At 46.3% G+C, this 24,651-nt stretch overlaps 1 protein-coding gene and 1 non-coding gene across 3 annotated transcripts in view; one reads left to right on the top strand and one right to left on the bottom strand.

Moving 5' to 3' along the window:
• The window catches only part of ABCG2 (ATP binding cassette subfamily G member 2 (Junior blood group)), a 52,921-nt gene extending 39,747 nt beyond the window's left edge, over nucleotides 1-13,174 (bottom strand). Inside the window, exons 1-2 of one of the 2 annotated variants that reach the window (XM_029077154.2) lie at nucleotides 13,087-13,174; nucleotides 2,797-2,890 (exon numbers count right to left, since the gene is read on the bottom strand). The gene's annotated coding sequence lies outside the window, so the exon portion shown is untranslated. The remainder of the gene's footprint in view (nucleotides 1-2,796; nucleotides 2,891-13,086) is intronic. The other variant, XM_029077155.2, reaches the window with a different exon arrangement.
• Nucleotides 8,913-9,050, top strand: LOC114815823. Its single transcript, XR_003763624.1, has one exon. It is a non-coding gene; the product is annotated as a small nucleolar RNA SNORA7 (small nucleolar RNA).
• Nucleotides 13,175-24,651: the final 11,477 nt, after the last annotated feature.

The following is a 24,651-nucleotide window of genomic DNA, read 5'->3' as shown; positions in this document are numbered from 1 at the left end:
CGGAGAAGGGAGTGAGAGAAGAGGAAAATGAGGGCTTAGTCAAGGAAGGCCTCTTGGAGAAGATGTATTTTTAAGAAGGTTTTAAAGTGGGGGACAGAATGTCTGTCAGACATGAAGAAGGAATCAGTTTCAGGCCAGAGGCAGTATATGCATGAGGGGGTCGGTGGTGAGAGATATGAGACTGAGGTACAGTGAGTCGACTGGCGTTAGAGGAACAAAATGTGTGGGCTGCGTTGTGGTAGTAAATCAGGGTGGTAATGTACGAGGGGGTAAGGTGATAGAGTGTCAACTCTACAATGGTAATGTACGAGGGGGTAAGGTGATAGAGTGTCAACTCTACAATAATCTTACAGACATGTGGAAATGACCGCCAACTTAAAAGTAATGGAAAGAGCATGGGCTTGGGAGCCAGAGGATGTGGATTCTAATCCTGGCTCTGCTACTTGCCTGCTGTGTGACCTTGGGGAAGCCACTTAACTTCTCTGTGCCTCAGTTACCTCATCTGTAAAAAGACTGTGAGCCCCACATGGGAAAAACCTGACTACCTTGTATCTACTCCAGCTCTTAGAACAGTGCTTGGCACACAGTAAGGGCTTAAATACTGTTATTAATATTATTATTATTATTAAATTCCTTGGTCATGAAGGGGCAGTGTTTTCAGTGAGGCTGATGTATTCAACTACTTCTTGGAAAAAAAGAAGTTTAAATTGTAGTTTAAGGGAAGGCATCTAAATCCTGGCAAGTGGTTGGCTGGACAGCCTAAATTTGGAGTCCTTATCTGCTACTACATAGTGAATTGTACAGATTGATCTTGTGTGAGTCTGTGAGGGTGGGGTTTGGTGAGTCAAACAGAACCTTGGGACTAGAGACCTTTCACTTCTACTTGATGAGTCTCTGTCATGTCTCTCCAGGCCTGTCCAAGCCAATAGATAATGGTCCCAATGGGTACTGATGATGATGATGATAAGCACTTACTACGAGTCAAGGACTGTTTTAAGTGCTGGGGTAGTTATAAGATAATCAGGTTGGACACAGTTCCTGTCTCACATGGGGCTCACAATCTTAATCCCCATTTTACAGATGAGGGAACACTTCACAGAGAAGTGAAATGACTTGCCAAAGGCCACACAACAGGCAAGTGGTGAAGCTAGGATTAGAACCCAGCTCTTTCTGCCTCCCAGGCCCATGCTCTACTTGGCCATGTTGCATCTCTATTCTCTGTAGTTTTCATCTGAACTCCCAAAGCAAGGCTGTTTGGCACTGCACATTCTTGATAGTTGCTCTCGCTGGCTTCAAAGGAAGTATGTCTCCATCTCATCCCATCCTTATGGGGGGCAAAGGACAAGCACAATCAGTTCTACATGATAAAGGCCCAGAAGCACCTGTCCTAAATCATAAAGTCTCAGACTGGGGAAGAGGCCACAGCAGTTTGCATGATTTGAAATAGAAAGAGAAAGACAGATCCCCTCATACTAGAAGAGAAGGAGAAGGGGAGAACGAAAGAAATAGGGCTTACGAAAACAATCCCCAAGGCTTCCTCCAAATCACCTCGGGCAGTTATCTTTAAAAGAAGGAATATGAGGACCCTCCTGAGACAAAGTGGCTAAATGATAATATTAAAAATCAATGGCACTTATTGAGCCATTGCTATGTGCAGAGCACTGTAGTAAATGTATGACAGAGTACAATACCACAGAATTAGTAGATGTGTTCCCTGCTTATAAGGGGCAATTAACAGTGTTCTGCCCTAATACATCACCAACCCCACAGTCAGGCTTCGGGCTCACACAGAGCCATAATAGAGTCATTAGAAAGTCACTGTACTGACAGTCCTGGGCCGCACTGAAAGCCACGCTAAAGTGGTCCTCCCACCTACGCCTCTTTTTCCGGGTTAACAATAAGTAGCTGGGCTGGCTAGCCAACACTGCCGTTCCAGGGAATTGCTGAATGAAGGGTTGATCTTAATCTCAGCATGTCCCCTTACCTCTACCCGATGCCTGGCAGAAAAGAGTTTCAACCGTCACTGCATACAGTCCTAAGAGTTATGGTATTTATCGAGCATCTCCTGAGAGCAGGAAACTAGAAACTGCAAGCACTCCTGCTCCCAAATTTCATGACATTCCTTCTTCTAGAGTGGAGAGCACTTAACTAATCAATCATACTTACTGAGTACTTACTGTGTGCAGAGCATTGTACTAAGTGCTCGGGAGAGTGCAATATAACAGAGTTGGGAGAACACTTTCCCTTTCCACTCAAGTTGAACCCTATTGTGGTACTGAAAATAATTATAATTTGGGTTAGGCTGCTACCCTAAATATACCAGTTCCCAGTCAGTGATGATAATCCCCTGTTGCTAAACTCAAGACTCATTTGTCCTTTTTTCCATTATTTGACAGAATTCTGATTATTCAGAAATATCTATAACTTCAGGGGATGAAAGCTGAAGTTTCTTTCTGAAATATCCATCCCATGACTTTCTCGGAAGCTTTCCATTCTCTTCACACCTTCTTTCCAGGAAGCTTCAGGACTATGAAAATAGGCATTGTCTCTAGGGCCTTTCCTAACCATTTCAGCAAATAAAATTATCAATTGTTTTTATTCAGAACCTATTCTATGTAGATTTCTATAGCTGTGCACAGGAAGAATAAACACACAGGTCCTTGCCCTGGAGATGCTTACAATTTCACAGGGAAAGTAGCCCAATTCCCAAAGTTGGCCATTTAATTAGAAAAGTTGCAGGACAGGGATGGTTAAATTTAGAGACATAATTAATCAATCATTTTATTGAGCACTTACTGTATGCAGAGCACTGTATTAAGTGCTTGGGAGAGTAGGAGTACTGTACAACACACTCGGTAGCCAGGTTCCCTGGTCACAAAGAGCTTGCAGTCTAGAGGGGGATATGAGAAATACATAAAATCAGTCTACACACAGGCAAACAACCATACAGATAAATATTGCAGGTGTGGGAATGGACAGGCTTGCATACAAGGGGGTTGAGAGATGGTTAACAACAGTTTTTTGGTAGAAATTAAAAGGGTGGCCTGCGGTTTGGTGAAAGGAGTGGGAAGAAAATTACTGAATTGGATGGGTCAGGAGAGGGAGAGTTACGGGGATACTCCTTGTGAGCTGGTAATGTGTCTACCAAATCTACTGCATTTTTTTTAAAGTGGCATTTGTTAAGTACCTTCTAGTTGCCAAGCACTCTACTAAGTGCTGGGGTAGATAAAAGACAATCAAGTTGGACATAGTCCATGTCTCACATGAGCTCACAGTCTTAATTCCCATTTTACAGAGAAGTGAAGTGACTTGCAAAGGTCACACAGCAGGCAATTGGTGCAGCCAAGATTAAAACCCAGGTCCTCTAACTCCCAGACCCATGTTCTTTCTCCTAGCCCGTTCTGTTTCTCTATTGAATAGTAATCTCCCAATTTCCTAGTATAGTGCTTGGCACATCAATCAATCAACAGTACTTACTGACTGCTTATGTGCATAACACTATACTAAGCACCTGGGAGAGTACAATACAACAAAGGTGGAAGAAATGATCCCTGCCCACAAGTAGTCTACAGACTAGACAGCAAGACAGACATTAATAGAAATAAATTATGGATATATACAGAAGTGCTGTGGGGCTGAGGATGGGGTGAATATTAAGTGCCCAAAGGGTACAGATTCAAATGCACAGATGACACAAAGGGGGAGGGAGTCAGGAAAAAGAGAACTTATTCGGGAAAAGCCTCTTGGAAGAGATGTGACCTTAATAAAGCTCTGAAGGTGGAGAGGGAGTTCCAGGCCAGAGGGAGGATGTGGGGAAAGCACTGACAGTGAGATAGATGAGACTGGGGCACAATAAACTGGCAAGAGAAGAGCAAAGTGTGTGGGCTCAGCTGTAGTAGATCAGTGAGTTAAGGTAGGAGAGGGTGAGCTGACAGTGCATTAAAGCCAATGGTAAAGAGTTTCTGTTTGCTGCAGAGGTGAATGGGCAACTACTGGAGCAGTACATTTACTACAGTGGTCTGCACATAGCAACGGCTCCTTGAAGAATAGGGAAAAATGAACTGAACAATTTTCTAGAAATATGATCCAGGCAGAGTGTAGTATGAACTGGAGTGGGGAGAGGCAAGTAGGTCAGAGAGGAGGCAGATGCAAGAGTCAAGTGGGATAGGATAAGGGTTCTTTGAAGGTGTTCAATAAAGACTACTGATTGATTGCTGGCAGAAGACAAGTAGATGTGAGGGCAGCAAGTGAAGAAACAAAGTGTGAGACCTACTGAAACCAATTTGATAGCCTCAAATATTCCTCAAACATTTTGTATTCAGTGAAAGAAGCTGTTACTTAACCTCAGACATGTAGCATACAAAGATGTGGGAGTCTGTTAAAATACGTGGGAAATCACTACGATTGAGACAATATACAAAGCTATGTTTCCAAGTAACAGGACACACTTAGAAGAGAGAAGGCCGCTAACCCTGAATCAATTTTAAGGACCATATTTACTTACATAACTGCCTTGGCCACCTCAATTTTTAAGGATAAAATACATATTTTCAAAGCTTACACAACTGTAAGCAGTAATAGCTGCATGTGCTGGGTGAGGAGATGGAGCAGAAGGGTGGCAAACTACGTGGGAGAGGATAATTCATTAAGGCTGCTTTGGACCAGGGGAGGAAGGGCAGAGATAAAAATCAATCAATAGTTTTTATTGAGCGCTTGTTATGCGCAGAGCACTTCTTAAGTGCTTGGGAGAGTACAATGCAATAAAGTTGGTAGACACATCCCCTGCCCACAATGAAAATGGTTTAGAGGGACAGCGGGAAAGAGGAGTTAATTCATTAAATGTATAGCAAACTAGGGATGGAGAAGCAGAAACCAGACCATACAGCAGCTAGGGGAGGATGTTAATTGAGTACCTACAGTATGCAGCACAAGGCAATCTCAAGTGTACCCTTATTAATCAATGGTTAATCAATGGTATTTAATGAGCACTTACTGTATGCAGAGTTCCGTACTATGCTCTTGGAAAAGTATAATACACCTCCTTTCTCCTTTTTTCCCCCCTCCTTCATTTAGTACTAGACTTAATTCTTTATTTGCCCTGAATATTAGCCCTTCTCCCTTTTAGTGTTACAAAAATTGGGCAATAAGGCAGTTGTGTAAGTAAATAGCATAGATTGGGATGAACAAAGATGAAACCATCTGGGGGGTCAAGCTGGCAGACAAAGCCAAGTCCACCCAGTTCTCCTGCAGGAAAGAAAATTCACACTATGGTATTTATCTGTTCTTACCCTAGGCACATACATGGACACAGACTGTTTTTTCCAACAGCACGCCCGTCTCCAAACAGGTTTGAGGTGTCTGATGAACATTGCCTAATGATTTGTCAAAACACGGGCCATGGCAGAACTGAGTATACAGGGGCACTTAATAAATAGGACAGTTTGAAGTCATCTGGTTTCAACAACAGTTTGGAACAAAGGACATAGTTTGATGTTATTGTCCTACTCATTTACCATTTCACATCATAAAGGCAAAACCCAGATAAACTGAAACACAGTTCTTAGTCACTGATATTACCAGGTGGGTAAGGTGAGAGAGGGAAGGTAGGTGACCAACAGATTTTGTACTTGATGTTTCCTTATCATCTGGAGCCCCTTTGGGGGAAAATATTTTTTTCATAAACAGGAACAAATATTGCTGAATATCAGCATTCCTACAATGGAGAGGCAGCTCCTCTCCATTGATCATTATCAGAAAAGTTAAAAATCATATTAAGCATTATAAATTCCTCAAGGGCAGGAATTCTGCCTATTAACTGTATCTTACGCTTCACTGCAGCATGTCCTAGTGGCAAGAGCACAGGCTTGGGAGTCAAAGGATGTGGGTTCTAATCCTAGCTCCTCCACTCGTCTGCTGGGTCACCTTGGCCAAGTCACTTAACTTCTCTTTGCCTCAGTTACTGCACTTGTAAAATGGGGATTAAGACTGCGAGCCCCATGTGGGACAGGGACTGTTTCCAACCTGATTACCTTGCATGTACCCCAGTGCTTAATACAATGCTTGGCACATAGTAAGCACTTAAATACCATTATCCTTCTTCTTCTTCAGGGCGTGGCTTTGCAATTTACAGCTCTTCTTGGAACCAAATGCACTCTACTTCTGCAGAATACTCCTCCGCCCTCCGCAAAGCCCAGTGCCACTATGAACGCAATAGTGGCAGATGTTATAGGCTTCTGGGCTCTGTCTGGCCCCTTAGGGCTGGAGCATGGGAAGATAGCAAAGGCAATCTACTCGGGGCCCTCATGCACTCCTTGGCTCCAAAACCCAGAAAGACCTCCACAGAGTGGAAGGGGCCTTGCCTAAAATGTCTCCTTGCAGTGCTTCCTTTAAAGCACTGCCACTTAGGTCAGACCGATAGCCAGTCCTGCCTGGCGCCCTCAGTTCTCCCACAGCACATTTTTTGAAAGTTTGGATATTAAAGATTAGGGAACATACAGTGAATTGAGGAATTAGGGAACAGTCTTCTGACAACACAGCCCAGTGCGGGAAGAAACACGCCAAGGCTCAAGGGTTGGAGTTCAAGATTTCCTACTGCAGGATGCGTCCAGAGCCTAAGGCCTGCATGGTATAATGGAGTATTAAGCAATGAACTGTGGTATCAAGAGACACAAAGGAGTGTAAAGTTGCCCTCCTTTACCTTCATCTTCCCAGATACATAAGTCCTTTCTAACATCCCTAATTTTTCCTCCCACTAACCCTCAAGGTCTATGCCCATGAATTTAGCCAGATCCTCCTTATCTCTCTGCATCTTTGAATAGTAACAATAACTGTGGTATTTGTTAAACATTGACTCTGTGTCAAGAACTATACTGAGTGCTGGGTTACATACAAGACAGTCAGGTCCCACAGGGAGTCATAGTATAATTAAGGCAGGAGCACAAGTATTGAATCCCCATTTTGCTGATGAGGGAACTAAAGTACAGAGAAATTAAGTGATTTGCCCAAGGTCACACAGCAGATAAGTGACAGAGCTGGGATTAGAACACAGGTCTTCTGACTCCCGGGACAGTGCTCTTTCCACTAGGCCCCACTGCTTTCAGTTTCTCCCAAGCTCCCCTAACCTAGCTCCTGCCATTCCTAGCCCAGAACTCCTTTTACCACCAATTTTGTACCACAGTTTTCCCCATCTTTAAAACCCTCCTAAAAGCCCACCTTCTCCAAAAAGCCTTCACAAATTAGTTCAGACTAAATACCCACCCTCAGTACTTGTGCTCCTGACTCCTAGCCATGTTTATTCATATATTTTATTTATATGCTGAACTGTACATTCAATGTGTTGAGCTTTTTCACTCTGACATCAATAGTACTGGAGTGCTCACTATGTACAGAGCACTGTACAAATCATTTGGGAGAGTGCAATATAACCGAGTTGGTAGACCTGTTTACCTAGGCTTACAGTCTAGAGGGGATATAAAAATAGTATTTGTTAAGCGCTTACTATGTGCAGAGCACTGTTCTAAGCGCTGGGGTACATACAGGGTAATCAGGGTGTCCCACGTGAGGCTCACAGTCTTCATCCCCATTTTACAGATGAGGTAACTGAGGCCCAGAGAAGTGAAATGACTTGCCCACAGTCACGACTGACAAGTGGCAGAGTCAGGATTCGAACCCATGACCTCTGACTCCCAAGCCCGGGTTCTTTCCACTGAGCCCTGCTGCATATGTTTTTTCCTGCTTTACAACTGTGCTTCCTCTGGCTTTCCACTATGGGTAGATTATTTTTCTCTCCCTCCTCCCATTATATTGTAAATGCCTTGAGGGTAGGGAATGTGTTTCTTGCTACTACTGTATTCTTCTTCTTTCAAGCACTAAATACAGTGTCAGACTCAGTAGGCCACTGAATGATTAAATTCAGCACCACTTAGCTTTGTATGCAATTTTTTTTATGTCATTAACTCTTTCAGGTTGACCAAAGGACACTAATTTTTCATGACTCAGTCACTTCTGAAGTCAAGCAGAAGCTCAAACAGAATAATTGCACCTAAAAATCAGCCTACATGGTCACTGGGAAAATGTTCAATCCAAGGTCTCATTTTGTTCAAGGAATCTACACTATAAATCTGATGCTCCCCATATACTCTGGTTCTTTTTTTTAAAAAAATAATATTTATTAAGCACATACTATGTTCCAGGCACTCTAAGCAGGGGGATAGATACAAGGCAAATCAGGCTGGGCACAGTCCATGTCCCACATGTGGCTCACAATCTTAATCCCCATTTTACAGATGAAGTAACTGAGGCATAGACAAGTTAAGTGACTTGCCCATGATCACACAGCAGGTAAGTGGTGGAATTAGGATTAGAACCCAGGTCCTCTGACTCCAATGCCTGTGTACTTTTCACTAGGCCAGGCTGCTTTTCAAGTTTCCTATCACTTAAAACAAAAATGTCTGAAAGTTTAAAGAGAGAAAACAAAAAGGCCAATCCCCTTAAAAAAAAGAAATTTCAACTTCCAACATCATGAGGGCACTGGATTCTAAATTGGATGGTAGGCAGATTCTGGGACCTAGAAGCCCAGGAAACTGTGGGCTGCCATCTTGAAGAACCTGGTCGATCAATCAGGTGTTCCCACAACTGAGCCCTCTTAATCCCCTGCCCATAGCTCCTTGGCAACTTGCCAAAGGACCAGACCACCCAAAGGAGGGCTCTGGGCAAAAGATTTCAAAAAGACATTTTGGCTCTGGGTTGTGGTTTCCCAGCCCTGTTGGGGGTGGGGTTAATTTAGGTCAGAACTCCTCTAGCAGCACCTGGGACCAATCTCTGATGCCAAGATCAGCTAAACTCATGAGAGGCCTTGGCCTTTTAGCCCTGGAACCAATTAAACTGGTTTTGCGTAGAACTGGACCTTCTTGCCGCTCTCAGGATCACACCTGGAGAGCTTCCAGTATTCTACCAGTATCAGCTACTGGAGGGAGAGTCAAGCAGAGGCATACTGATTCCATTACTAGCTTGGGCAGTGGCTAGCAAGTGGAAGGCAATCTGCTACAAGTCAAAACTCCCATGTGCTGGGCAACAGCGGCATGGGAGAAAGTCGAGGCCAAGGACTCAAGTTTCAGTTTACTGTGCGAAAGAAGAAGATGGTAAATCACTTCCGTATTTTTACCAAGAAAACTCTATGGATACACTACCAGAACGATTGCTGGTGGAGGTGGAACATTCTGGGAGAGATGTGCTGACTTGACAGCATAAGACAAGACAACGCCCTTCTTGAGTGTGGCCAGGCTCTTCCTGGTGCTAGAGAGCATTCATTCTGCCTCTGCATTAGGTTTTCCTTGCCTGAGTCAAATGCCTGCTGCTCTTGAAGTTTCCTGGGGGGAACTGACTAACCTGCAGTGTCCTACTGGTGTTGGCCAGAGCAATGAATAAAGGTAGGTCTGCTTGGCAGTCTCACCCTCAGGAAACTTGCTTGAACAGAAAGAATGATTTCAGGAGGGATAAAAGCTTATGTGATGAACCTTATCCAGTGAAGAGTTTTCAGCCTCAGGCAATCATGCTGTGTCTACCAGCACCTCCTTTATCTCCCCCACCTGAGGTCTTAATCAAGGTTCTTCTAGACATCAGCAGCTCAGGTTTAAACAGGGAGACTAAACATCCAACCAGGTCAGTCCACCTATAAAGACTGCCTACACGATCAGGGAATTTTTTTTTCCAACTTGGGATGGACATCAGCTTTCTTTTCTACTTAAAGCATCTTGGAGCAGGCTAACTCCTCTGAACATCTCTCTACAACTTTGAACACCTCACAAAACCTGCTGTTTCCTAGATTGGGCATGGATCAGGTGGGATTCCAATGGGATTGAGTCAGTAAAAGCCCTAACCTCTGCTCTTCTAGTTATGCACCCAACAGCGTTTTGGTTCTTATTTTCTATATTTGTCCTTGTCCTATATTGTTTTTAATTATTTCATCTCTCCTTAAGTGCCTACCACCAGTCCCCACTTCCTCCATACTACTACTTGTGGTATTTGTTAAGCACTTACTATGTACCAGGTACTGTACTAAGCACTGGGGTGGATACAAGCAAATGAGATTGGACACAGACCCTGTCCCACATGGGTTTAACTCTCTTAATCCACACTGTGCAGATGAGGGAACAGAGGTACAGGGAAGTGAAGTGACTTGACCAGAGTCACACAGCAGACTTAGTTAGAAGGTAATGGAAATGAATAAGTCATTGTAAAGTTAAAGTAACCCAACTCCCATGACTGAATGCTTTCTAATATCTCCCATGTTTGTACTGCAGAACACCACAGACCAAGGTTAAAAATTCAGTTGCAAGCATATACCCTACAAATAAAAAAAAAATATATTCCACTGTGGACCACCCCTTTTGGAAATACTGTCAAATCTTGGGTTTCACTGACACTGTACTTTTCTGGTTCTCCTATTCATTCAATAGTATTTGAGTGCTTAATATGTGCAGAGCACTGTACTAAGCACTTGAAAACGAATGTTCCGTCCCTACCTTTCTAGCTGTTCCTTTTTGGTCTCTCAACAGCTCCTCCCCAGTTCCTATCACTTAACTCTGGAGTCCCTCAAGACTCAATTGTGGATCTCTTTCTACTCTCCATTTACACCCACACCCTTGGAAAGCTCATCTTGACTTCGGGGCATCTCTACTTGGATTTCTTATCACACACGTCCACAGCTGAACTTTTCATCTTCTCTCCAAACTCTTTCCTCCCCACAGTCTTCTCATCACTGTTGACTCCACCATTCTTTGACTTACAAGCCTCCAATCTGGGCAGTATCCTTGCCTCATCTCTTTAAACCTGCATATTCAGTCACTAAATCTCATCCAGTTGTCATATTCCATCCACAGTTCACTCTGCTGCCTGGACCATTTTTCTCTAAAAATCCTTCTGCATCTGTCTGCCTCCCCAACTCTTTAAGCATCTCCAATGGTTGTTCATTCATCTGTGCACCAGGCAGAAATTCCTCATCATAGGCGCCAATCAGCTCTCTCCATACTAATTTTCACTCGTCTCCCACAACTATCCGGCCCACACACTTCACTCTTCTAATACCACCCTCCTCACTGTGCCTCATTTTCATCTCATCCCCTTGTGGACCCTTGGCTCACACCCTCCCTCCTGCCTGAAACTCCCTCCCTCTTCATATCTGACAGTCCACTACTCTCCCCCTCTTCAAAGCCTTAATTAAAATCACATGTCCTCCAGGAAGTCTTCCCTAAGCTCTCCATTTTCTCTCCCTATTATTTCCCAACCTCTAAGCATTGAGGTACTTACGTCCCACCCGTCCAGATCTTCTCTTACCTGTAATTTATTTTAAAATCTGTTTCTCCCACTAGATTGTGATCTCCTTGAGGCAGGGATCATTTCTATTTGTTCTATTGTCCTCTCCCAAGCGTTTAGTAGAGTGTTTTGCCCAAAGTGAGCACTCACACACCAGCTGACTTGATTGACAATTAAACAGGAGAAAATGTAATCATAGAAAAGAGTCATTCATTAGGCTGTTAATTTTCACTACACCCCGTTCTTTGGGAGAACCGGTGCACAGTTTAACCTGAGAAGTCCCCCAACTTTATACAGCTACAGTTTCTACATCCAACCTTATAGACAAGCCAAGACCCTGGACCCAATATGAAGGCCCCAAAAAGACAGCCCTCCAGCAGAGCCACCGGTGATGACCTCCCACAATCTGCTCTGAGTTATTCATTATTTTCTCTTCCCTAACTTTATTTGCAATTGCAAAAGTCTTTCTAAATCAGCCCTAAAACCCGGTCAAGCCACTGAGGGAAAGGACGCAGGTGGAAGCTGACAGAAGAAGATGACATTCTAAGCACTTTGGTAAGTGCTCTGCACACAGTAAGTGCTCAATAAATACGATTGAATGAAGGAATGAATGAAAGAACAAATTTGGTATTTGTTAAGAGCTTATTATATGCCAAACACTGTTCTAAACGCTGGGGTAATAATAATAATGGTATTTGTTAAGTGCTTACTATGTGCCAAGCACTGTTCTAAGCACTGGGGTAATAATAATAATAATTATGGCATTTCTTAAGCACTTACTATGTGCCAAGCCCTGTTCTAAGGGCTGGGGTAGATAGAATGTCATCAGGTTGATCCATGTGGGGCTCACAGTCTTATTCTCTATTTTACAGATTAGGTACCTGAGGCACAGAGAACTTAACTCGTCAGCTATGTGACTGTGGGCAAGTCACTTAACTTCACTGTGCCTCAGTGACCTCATCTGTAAAATGGGCATTAAGATTGTGAGCCTCATGTGGGACAACCTGACGACCCTCTATCTACCCCAGCGTTTAGTACAGTGCTCTGCACATAGTAAGCGCTTAACAAATACCAACATTACTATTATTAAGTAACTTGACCAAAGTCACACAGCTGACAAGTGGCAGGGTCGGCATTAGAACCCACGACCTCTGACTCCCAAACCCGTGCTCTTTCCACCAAGCCATAGAGCAGCACTTCTCACAATTAAATAATAATTGCAGTATTCGCCAGGCCTTATTTTACCTGCTAAACTCCACGCTCCGGGGGGGGGGGGGGGGGCAGGTGGATGAAAATCAGGGCAGGGCCCCTCTGCAAGGCTCCCACGCTAAGAGAAGCATTGTGGCTCAGTGGAAAGAGCCCGGGCTTGGGAGTCAGGGGTCATGGGTTCGAATCCCAGCTCTGCCACTTGTCAGCTGACTTGGGCAAGTCTTGTCTGTCCGACTCCCCCGATTAGACTGTAAACCCGTCAAAGGGCAGGGACTGTCTCTGTTGCCGATTTGTACATTCCAAGCGCTTAGTCCAGTGCTCTGCACATAGTAAGCGCTCAATAAATACTATTGGATGAATGAATGAAAAGTCACTTAACTTCTCTGGGCCTCAGTTACCTCATCTGTAAACTGAGGCTCACATGGGACAACCTGACTACCCTGTCTCTCCCCCAGCGCTTAGAACAGTGCTCTGCACAGAGTAAGCGCTTAACAAATAGCAACGTTATTATTATTATAATGGAGAAGTGGTGTCTTACGGATAAGGGGAAAGGGGGCTCTCTACCTGGGTGGACCTCCACGCCGACGGATAATCCAGTCGGGAAAGGAAATCTCAAGAAGACCGCCGCCTCCACGCAGCCCTCCGGCTCCAAAGTGCGGGGAGAGGAGCCGGGAGCGGCCAGAGTAATGCACGGAGGGGGCGGGGCCTGGAGGGGGCGGGGCCTCGGGCGGGGACCAATGGGAGGGCGGGGCTAGAAGGGGGGCGTGGCCTCGGGGAGTGGGCGGGACATGGAGGGGAGGAGTTCGAAGGGGCGTGGCCTCGGGCGAAGGGGCGGGCCTGGAGGGGCGGGGGCCAATGAGAGGGCGGGGTACGAAGGGGGCGTGGCCTCTAGTGAGTGGGCGGGGCCTGGAGGGGCGGTGACCAATGGGAGGGCGGGGTCCGAAGGGGGCGTGGCCTCGGGTGAAGCGAGCGGGGCCTGGAGGGGCGGGGACCAATGGGAGGGCGGGGTTCAAAGGGGGCGTGGCTAGGATATGTGGGCGGGGCCTGGAGGGACGGGGACCAATGGGAGGGCGGGGTCCGAAGGGGGCGTGGCCTCTGGTGAGCGAGCGGGGCCTGGAGGGGCGGGGACTAATGGGAGGGCGGGGTTCAAAGGGGGCGTGGCTCGGATGTGTGGGCGGGGCCCGAAGGGCGGGGACCAATGGGAGGGCGGGGCTCGAAGGGGGCGGGGCCTCGGGGAGGGTCCCTCCCGCTCTCTGCGCGTGCTCGAGGAGCGCGCCCCCCCCCCCCCCCCCCCCCCCCCCCCGGCAAGGTCCCGAGCGCACGAGGCCGGGGTGGGAGCCGGTTTGTCCCGGTTCCCGGAGTGGATGGGACCCGCCTCAGGGACCGGCTTCTCCTGAGGAAACGCAGCCCTTCGAAGCCGGGCCCGGTAAGTGCCAAAGGCCCCCGGGCCCCCGATGTGGGGTCATCAGCCCGGGCCGCGCCCGCCAACCCCGCCGCCCCGACCGGACCCCGGAGGGGTTGACCAAACTCACCCTTTCCCAGAATCCTTTGGGCCACAGTTGCCCCCCCCCCCCCCTGCAAAACCTGCCCCGAGGGGTGGGCATCACCTCCCGAATAACCATGTTGGGGATTTACTAATGTTGGTATTTGTTAAGCGCTTACTATGTGCAGAGCGCTGTTCTAAGCGCTGGGGGAGCGACAGGGGCATCAGGTTGCCCCACGTGAGGCGCCCAGTCTTCATCCCCATTTGACAGATGAGGTCACTGAGGCCCAGAGAAGTGACTTGCCCACAGTCACACAGCTGACAAGTGGCAGAGCCGGGAGTCGAACTCATGACCTCTGACTCCCAAGCCCAGGCTCTTTTCCACTGAGGCACGCTTATAATAATAATAATAATAATGTTGGTATTTGTTAAGTACTTACTATGTGCAGAGCACTGTCCTAAGCGCAGGGGTAGATACAGGGTCATCAGGTTGCCCCACGTGAGGCGCCCAGTCTTCATCCCCATTTGACAGATGAGGTCACTGAGGCCCAGAGAAGTGACTTGCCCACAGTCACACAGCTGACAAGTGGCAGAGCCGGGAGTCGAACTCATGACCTCTGACTCCCAAGCCCAGGCTCTTTTCCACTGAGGCACGCTTATAATAATAATAATAATAATGTTGGTATTTGTTAAGTACTTACTATGTGCAGAGCACTGTCCTAAGCGCAGGGGTAGATACAGGGTCATCAGGTTGCCCCACGTGAGGCGCCCAGTCTTCATCCCCATTTGACAGATGAGGTCACTGAGGCCCAGAGAAGTGACTTGCCCACAGTCACACAGCTGACAAGTGGCAGAGCCGGGAGTCGAACTCATGACCTCTGACTCCCAAGCCCAGGCTCTTTTCCACTGAGCTACGCTGCTTATGTGCCAAGCACTGTTCTAAGCGCTGGGGGAGATACAAGGTCATCAGGTTGTCCCCATGTCGGACTCCCAGTCTTCATCCCCATTTGACAGAGGAGGAGACTGAGGCACAGAGAATCCTGCCATAGCCACTTGCCAGCTGTGTGACCTTGGGCAAGTCGCTTAACTTCTCTGTGCCTCAGTTACCCCATCTGTAAAATGGGGATGAAGGCTGTGAGCCCCACGTGGGACAAACTGGTTACCTTGTATCTCCCCCAGCGCTTAGAACAGTGCATGGCCCATAGTAAGCGCTTGACAAATACCAACATTGTTGAAGGGACTGGGCCAAAGTCACACAGCTGACAAGCGGCGGGAGGCGGGATTGGAACCCATGACCTCTGACTCCCAAGCCCGGGCTCTTACCACACTTGCTAATTCTGTTGTACTCTCCCAAACATTTAGTAGCAGCCTGGCTCAGTGGAAAGAGCCCGGGCTTGGGAGTCAGAGGTCATGGGTTCTAATCCCGGCTCTGCCACTTGTCAGCTGTGTGACTTTGGGCAAGTCACTTCAGTTCCTGGGCCTCAGTTCCCTCATCTGTAGAATGGGGATGAAGACTGTGAGCCCCACGTGGGACAACCTGATGACCTTGTATCCGCCCCCCCCACAACGCTTAGAACAGTGCTTTGCACATAGTAAGCGCTTAACAAATACCAGCATTATTATTATTGTTTAGTACAGTTCTCTTCACAAAGTAAGCATTCAATAAATACAATTAACAGGCTGCTACTTCTAGACTGTAAGGTCACTGTGGGCAGGGGGTATATCTACCGACTCTGTTATAGTGTACACACAGTACATCCATTCAGTAGTATTTATTGAGCACATATGCAGAGCACTGTACTAAGCGCTTGGAATGTACAATTTGACAACAGATACAGACAATCCCTGTCCATTGACGGGCTTACAGTCTAACTGGGGGAGACAGACGGACAAAAACAAGACAACTTAATCGTTGAGGCTTTTATCCCCGATTAGACTATAAGCCCATCAGAGGCCAGGAACTGTCTCTATCGGTTACCGATTTGTCCATTCCAAGCGCTTAGTACAGCGCTCTGCCCATCGTAAGCGCTCAGTAAATACTATTGAATGAATGAATGCCCTTGTCTGCTTTCTCTTATGTCATGGACACTTCAACACATGCTGATTTGGAGGAGATTTGTTATATTTACCTTTATTCCTAAGCCATGAAAAAATGGAGTGGAATTTATTAAGGTATTACTGCAAGCAGAGGACTGTACTAAGTGCTTGGTAGAGTACACAATTCAGGTTCCAGTTGGGGGGACCGTGGATGCTACTTGGTGCTACAGGCCCTTCTGGGCTAATTCTCAAAGCTTTGGGTTTTCATCCTTGTGGACTTATTTTGGCTTGAGTGAAAGGGTTGGCCAGCGGAGGTTGGTTTGTAAAGCAGCGTGGCATGGTGGAAAGAGCTCGGGTCTGGGAGTCAGAGGACCTGCGTTCTAATCCCAGCTCCCCCACTCATCTGCTGTGTGTCCTTGGGCAAATCACTTTTCTGTGCCTCGGTTATTTCATCTGTAAAATAGGGATTAAGAGAAGCAGAGCAGCAGTGAGAACGGGTGGATAAAGCACAGACTTGGGAGTCAGAAGGACTTGGGTTCTAATCCACTTCTCTGCTCTGTGACCTTGGGCAAGTTACTTCACTTCTCTGTACCTCAGTTACCTCATCCGTAAAATGGGGATTTAGACTGTGAGCCTCATGTGGGACAGGGACTGTACTCGAAAAGGGAAATGGAACTAAAAGGCAGTGAGGATTCGAACCCAAGGTGGTGATGCAAGCAAGGAAAAGCAGCAAGCAAGGAAAAGCAACACTCAGAGACAGTGTTGGATAGATCAGAAAAGGGAGGAAGGTGACCGAGTGTCCGTTCACCTCCCAGAGAGGTAGGAGTGACACAACGGCCCCCCTCTCCTGTTTGGCTGTGCCTTTATTTGCAGCATATAGGAGAAGTAGCCAATCACAAAAGAACTCGAACAAGTGTGTTTTCTTCAATGACAAAAGAGACTCTTCAAGCAGGCCTTATCTGTTTTGGGTAAGAAGCAATCTCCTGTCCAAGCAGGACTTATCTGTTTTGGGAAAGAAGCAATCTCCTGTCCCCCGGAATTTGGAATTTGCAGATGTGATATACATCCCACCTGAAATGGGGGACTTCCTGAGACAAAAACAGAGTCATTTAGATCAAGAGCTGCTATGCTCAGAATGCTGTTTTTAACAGGCAGGGACTTTGTCCAACCTCATTACCGTGTATCTAGCCCCAGCTCTTGGAACGGTGTCTGGTACATACATAGCACTTAACAAATACCAGAAAAAAAATTGTGAGCCTCATGTGGGACAAGGACTGTGTCCAACCTGATTATCTTATATCTACCCCAGCGAGTAGAACAATGCTTGACACACAAGCGCTTAAGAAATGCCGTAATTATTGTCACAGAGTTGGTAGACATCCCTGCCCACCAGGAAGTTACAGTCTAGAGGAGGAGACAGATATTAATAAGACGACATTACAGATATGTACATAAATGCTGTGGACCTAAGGGAGGGGTGAATAGCAAGTGCATAATGGGTAATAATAATTATTTGTTAAGCGCTTACTGTGTGCCAAGCACTGTTCTAAGCACTGGGGTAGATACAAGGTAATCAGGTTGTCCCACATGGGGCTCACAGTCTTAATTCCCATTTAACAGTTGAGGTAGCTGAGGCACAGAGAAGTTAAGTGGCTTGCCCAAGGTCACACAACAGACAAGTGGAGGAACTGGGATTAGTACCCGTGTCCTCTGACTCCCAAGCCTGTGTTCTTTCCACTAAGCTTCGCTGCTTCTCTAATTGGGTACAGATAATAATGTTGGTATTTGTTAAGCGCTTACTATGTGCAGAGCACTGTTCTAAGCGCTGGGGTAGACCCGGGAATCAGGTTGTCCCACATGGGGCTCACAGTCTTAATCCCCATTTTACAGATGAAGTAACTGAGGCAAAGAGAAGTGAAGTGACTTGCCCAAGGTCACACAGCTGACAAGTGGCAGAGCCAGGATTCGAACCCATGACCTCTGACTCCAAAGCCCGTGCTCTTTCCACTGAGCCATGCTGCTTCTCTATCCAAGTGCAAGCGTGACGCAGAAGGGAGGGAGTGGGGGAAATGAGGTCTTCGTCCAGAAAAGGCCTCTTGAAGGAGATGTAATTTTAATAAGGCTTTGAAGGTGAGGAGGGTGGTGGTCTCTCGTTTATGGAGAGGAAAGAGTTCCAGGCCAGAGGGAGGACATGGGCGAGGGGTCGGCAGTGACCGTTCCTCCAAAAAGTTCAGGATTCTTAAAAGAGACAAAGATGGGTGGTCAGTCATTAGTGTTATCTATTGACTGCAAAGCACTGAACAAAGCACTTGGGAGAGTACCACAGAAACACATGCACATTCTCTGCCCTGCCAAAATTTATAATCCAGTGACTCTGGATCAGCCTGGAAGGGATAATTGACTTGCATTTTCTAAAGGGGAAATGGTTCCATTAAGGATCTTTATGGATAAACTGAATGAAAGAATCTGGAATAGTAATTGTTTGACAAGTTCGAAGTAGTGCAATACATTCAAGTATAGAATGGGGAAAATTTGACAGAGCATCAGTACAGAAGAAAAAGACCCCAGGGTCAACTGTGCTCCAGAAGCTAAATATGCATTAGCAATGTAGTGCTGTTATGAAAAAGACAATATGGTATTGAGTTGCGTTACCAGAAGTATGACATGCAAGAGCTAGGAAATTATCCATGATGCTAATAGACCATTATGGTCCTTAAGAATGATGTGAAGAAAGTGGACAAAGTCCAGAGAAGAGCAACAAGATGGTTGAGATTAGTATAGTGTTCTGCACACAAAAAGCACTCAGTAAATTCCATCGACTGATTGTAAGGGAGGAAAGGTTTAAGGATTTGGGGTTGTTCAACTCAAGAGCAATCTAAGGAGTAGCCCTGTAATCCTCAAGGGCAGAGACAGTGTCTTCTACTTTTATTTTATAGTCCTAAGCATCGTGGACAGTTCTGGGCCCAGAGCAGGGCCTCAGTGAATTCTGATAATGGGTGATTGTCTCCAAGTACTTGCATTTTTTCTGGAGGAGTTAACTTTAGAGTAAAAGGAGATGTTTTGTTTGGACAAAAGAAAGAACTTGTTGACTGTCAGGGGAATAAACCGTGGAATAAACTGCCCAGGGGAACCGTGGAGTCTCTGTCCCCTGTATATCTCCAGCCCAGTGGAAACAGAGGACCTGGTTTCTAATTTCAGACCCATCACTTGCCTGCTTGGTGACCTTGGGCTAGTCACTTAACTTCTCAGTGCCTCGATCAATAGAATAATCATTAGTCTTTGAGTGCTTATTATGTGCTGGAACTAAGTGGTTGTGAAAGTACACTGTATAGATGAGATCTCTACCCACAAGGATCTTACAATCTAGAGGGAGAGACAAACATTAAAATATAGATATGGGAAAATAGAAGAGTATCAGAATATATACATAAGTCCTAACGGTGCTTAAGGAGTGCAGATCCGAGTGCATAGGTGACTCAGAGGGCATCGGGTAGGGGAAATGAAGTCTTAGAGAAGGCCTTTGGGAGGAGATATGATATTAGGAGGGCTCTGAAGGGGGGGAGAGTAGATATGAAGATATGAAGTGGGAGGGCGTTCAGGCCAGAGAGAGGATGTGTGCAAGGGTTGAGTGGTGGGTTAGACAAGATAATAATAATAATTATGGTATTTGTTAACCACGTACTATGTGCGTGGTTCTAAGTACTGGGGTGGATACAAAGTAATCAGGTTGTCCACTTGGGGCTCACAGTCTTAATCCCCATTTTACAGACGGGGTCACTGAGGCACAGAGAAGTGAAGCAACTTGCCCAAGGTCTCACAGCAGACAAGATCAAAGTAGAGAGAACAGGTTGGCGTTAATGAAGTGAAGTGTAGGGATTGGATTGTTTTAGGAGATCAGGTTTCTGTTTGATGCGGAAGTGGATGGGCAACTACTGGAGGTTTTTGAAAAGTGCTGTTCTTATGGACTGAACTTGTTTTAGAAAAATGATCTAAAAAGCAGAGTGAAGTACATACAGCAGAGGATCGAGGGCTGGGAGTTCAGCGAGGAGGCTGATGCAGTTGTCAAGGTGGGATTCTGTAAGAGTTTGGATATAGAGGAAAGGGTGGATTCTAGAGATGTGGCGAAGATACAACCAACAAGATTTCGAGATTGAGTGAGAAAGATGAATCGAGGCTAATAGAGAAGCAGCGTGGCTCAGTGGAAAGAGCAAGGTCTTAGGAGTCAGAGGTCATGGGTTCGAATCCCGGTTCTGCCGCTTGCCAGCTGTGTGACTTTGGGCAAGTCACTTCACTTCTTTGTGCCTCAGTTACCTCATCTGCAAAATGGATGAAGACTGTGAACCTCACATGGGACAACTTGATTACCTTGTATCTACCCCAGCGCTTAGAACAGTGCTCTGCACATAGTAAACGCTTAACAAATACCAACATTAATACCAACGTTACAGGCTTATGAGGCAGTGGATGGCAAGGTTGTCTACAGTGCTGGAAAATTCAAGGGGAGGACAGGTTTGAGTGGGAAGATTAGAGTTCTGTTTTGGAAACTCCTCATTTTCCTCATCTGTAAAGTAGGGATTCAGTACCTCTCATCCCTCCCCCTTAGTTTGTGAGTCTAAGTGGGGCTCACAGTCTGAGGAGAGAGAACAGGTACTGAATTTCCATTTTGTAGCATGTGACCTTCCAGACTGAACTCTCCCACCTCCAGGTCTCCCTCTCAAGCCTGTCCCTTCTGGTCCTCCTCCCACCATTCTTTGTCCCCATCCACCTGTCTCTCACCCATATCCCCCATTTTCCTGACTAATGGATCAGTCCCTTGCCCTACTTTCCCTAATCTTCACTCCTCACTGAGGCTCTTCCTCTTTTACGAGCTTCCCGCAAGCCCTGCGCACCTCTTTCCCTTCTACTCTCTGCTGCCCGCACTAGTCAGGGCATGCAGGGGCAGAGCGTTCTTTTGCATATTGGGATAAAGATTGAGCCCACCAGACTGAATTTAAAAAAGACTGCTAATGACAAGAACTATTTTTTTTCCCCAAAACTGCCAGAACCACCGAAATTAATCCTCCATCTGTGGGATTCATGTTGTGGCTGTAAACATGATAGGTCTTTAATGACTGGTCTGATTACCTTTTAGGTAGCTTAGCCCATAGCAGTGGCTGGCACAAAGTAACCCATAATAAATTCCATAGCTACTACCTACAGAACACTGAAACTTCAGATTTTATTTCGTGATCTATAAACAACTGTTAACTTTTATTGCCAGTGGGGATAGAGTTTAATTATAGGGTAATTATCCCAAGCACACAACCTTTGAGCCTCATCTTGGTGTAATTCAAAACAAATTCTTTTTGTGGCTCCCGGGCATCCTTGTTCGATGACCTCCTTCATGCCAAATCTTCCTCGACCTCTCATCTCCCTTTGACACTGTGGATCATCCCCTTCTCCTCAATACCTTATCCAACCTTGGCTTCACTAACTCTGTCCTCTCCTGGTTCTTGTCTTATCACTGGCCATTCATTCTCAGTCTCCTTCAGGGATTCCTCCTCCCCCTCCCATCTCCTAACTATAGGGGTCCTCAAGGTTCAGTTCTTGGTTCTCTTCTATTCTCCACCTACACTCACTCCCTTGGAGAACTCACTCGCTCCCACAGCTTCAACTATCATCTCTATGCGGATGGCACCCAAATCTATATCTCCTCCCCTGTTCTTTTTCCCTCCCTCTAGGCTCACATCTCCTCCTGCCTTCAGGACATCTCTACTTGGATATCCTCCTGCCACCTCAAGCTCAACAAGACAGAGCTCCTTATCTTTCCTCCCAAACCCTGTCCTCTCCTGAACTTTCCTATACTGTAGATGGCACAGCCATCCTTCCTGTCTCACAAGCCTATAACTTAGGTGTCATCTTTGACTCCGCTCTCTCATTCACCCCACATATCCAATCCGCCACCAAATACTGTCGGTCTCACCTTTCACAGCATCTCCAAGTTCTGCCCTTTCCCCTCCATCCAAACTGCCACCAAGTTAGTACAATCTCTCATCCTACAAAATAAATTGGAGATGGGGAAATGATAACAGATTGTATGGCTACATAAGTGCTGTGGGGTGAGTATCAAAAGGCTTAAGAAGAATAGAGCCAAGTTTATGGGGGTCACCAAAAGGAAAGCAAAAAGGGTGGCAAAATGAGGAGTTGAAGGAGGGGAGAGAGGTGGTCGGTTGGTAGGAAGGGGGAAGGAGTTCCAGGCCAGAGGGGGGACATGGGCTAGGGGTGGGCAGTGAAACAGATAAGACTGGGGAACAGTGGTATTTCTTGAGCTCTTACTGTGTGGAGAGTACTGTACTAAGAGCTTGGGAGAGCACAGTACAACAGAATTAGGAATATTGACTAGGTTGGCGTTAGAGGAACAAAGAATCTGGCCTGGGTTGTGTTAAGAGATTAGCAAGGTTAACTAGAATAGGGAGAGCTAATGGGATGCCTTAAAGCCAATGGTAGGGAGTTTCTGTTTAATGTGGAGATGTTTGGGCAGCATTGGAGGTTTTTGACGAGTGGGAAGATATGGACTGAGCAGCTTTTTGGGAAAATGATCCAGCCAGCCGAGTGAAGAATGGACCAGAGAGGGGAGAGACAGAAAGCAGAGAGGTCACCAAGGAGTTTGATGCAGTGGTCGAGGCGGGATATGTAAGTGCTTGGAGGGGAAGGGGCAGATTTTCGAGATGTGAAGGTAGAACTGACAGGGTTTGGTGACAGATTGAATGTGTGGGTTGAATGAGAGAAATGAGTCAAGGCTAAGGCCGAGGTTATGGGCTTTTGAGACAGGAAGGATGATGTTATGATCTACAGTAATGAGAAAATTATGAGGAGGACAAGGTATGGGTGGGAAGAAGAAGAGTTCCACTATGGACATATTCATTCATTCATTCAATCGTACTTATTGAGTGCGTACTATGTGCAGAGCATCGTACTAAGCGCTTGGAATGTGCAATTCAGCAACAGATAGAGACAATCCCTGCCCAACAACGGACTCACAGCCTTTGAGGGTTTAGAACATTAGGAGGATAACAACTACAGCACGTGACGCTCCTGGCTCATCTCTCATGTAGCACTGTGGTTTAGCATAGACCTAACAGGAGAGAGGGAGCAAGGGAGGTCGAGAGTCAAGGTCTGGTTAGTTTGGAGAGTGCAGCTACAAGGCTATCAGGGAGCAAAGTCCTCTACTCGAATCAAACCCAGAGGAGGTTGCCAAGGCAGAAGCTGAAATTTCACAAGCTGTTTTAGTGAGGGTGGAAGTTTTTTTACACAGCATTATGGTGGCTGTCCTCTTGTGTTTCTTTACACACCCCCGTGTACACACCTCTTATCTCTTCAGTTAATCAGTCATTTATCCAGTGCTTTTTGTTTGCAGAGCACTGTGTAAGCACTCCTGAGAGTGCAATAGAGTTGGTAGAGACAGATTCTGCCCACAGCGACCCTACAATCTAGTTGGACCTGAAGTAGGCCCAGCCTCATTTACTTAGGGTTCATGGTCGTTACATGCTCCAGGCCAGCTCCTGGGGTGAGAGGTCCTACTAGAGGACACAGGCACTCTTCCAGCCTGTTTCTAACTTGAAGGAGGTCCAGGACAGACTTCCCAGTCCAGGGCACCACTTGGGATAACAAGGGCAGGCAGGGGCTGGAGAATTCCATCTCTTCAGGGCTGTCCCATTAGATCCAGGAGCTTCAAACTCTGATGGCAGCAATGTCCCCTTTGTAACATCCCCATTAGATGGTAGGAAGCTTATGGGAGCAGGGAATGTGCCTGCCAATTCTGTTGTATTGTACTCTCCCAATTGTATACTACAGTACTCTGCAATCAATCAGTTGTATTTATTGAGCACTTACTGTATGCAGGGCACTGTACTAAGTGCTTAGGAGAGTATAACAACAATATAGCGGACACGTTCCCTGTCCGCAGTGAGCTTACAGTTTGGCGGGGAGACAGAAAACATAAGCATATACATTATGGATATGTGTATAAGTGCTGTGGGGCTAGGGGTGGAGGTGGTGAATAAAGGGAGCAAGTCAGTGCAATGCAGAAGGGAGTGGGAAAAGAGAAATGAGGGCTTAGGGAAGGTCTCTTGGAGAAGATGAACCTTTAAAAGACTTTGAAGCTAGGGAGGGTAATCATCTGTCAGATATGATAAAGGAGGGCGTTCCAGGCCACAGGGCAGGATGTGGGCAAGAGGTTGGCCGAGAGATAGGTGAGATTGAGGTACAGTGAATAGGTTGGCATTAGAGGAGTAAAGTGTGCAAACTGGGTTGTAATAGGAGAGTGGCAAGGTGAGGTAGGAGGGGACAAGGTGATTGAGTGCTTTAAAGCCAACAATAAGGAGTTTCAGTTTTATGTGGAGGAGGATGGGTTCTTGAAGAGTGGGAAAACATGGACTGAGTATGTTTGTAGAAGAATGATCCGGGCAGCAGAGTGAAGTCTGGACTGGAAAGGGAAAAGACTGGAGGCAGGAAGGTCAATAAGGAGGCTGATACAGTAATCAAGGCGGGACAGGATAAGTGCTTGATTAAGATAGTAGCAGTTTGGATGGAGAGGAAAGGGTGGGGTTTTAGTAATGTTGTGAAGGTTG

This window comes from Ornithorhynchus anatinus, chromosome 12 (genome assembly GCF_004115215.2).
Source record: "Ornithorhynchus anatinus isolate Pmale09 chromosome 12, mOrnAna1.pri.v4, whole genome shotgun sequence".
NCBI classification, from domain to species: Eukaryota; Metazoa; Chordata; class Mammalia; order Monotremata; family Ornithorhynchidae; genus Ornithorhynchus; species Ornithorhynchus anatinus.
This window is presented reverse-complemented; position numbering and strand designations above follow the sequence as displayed.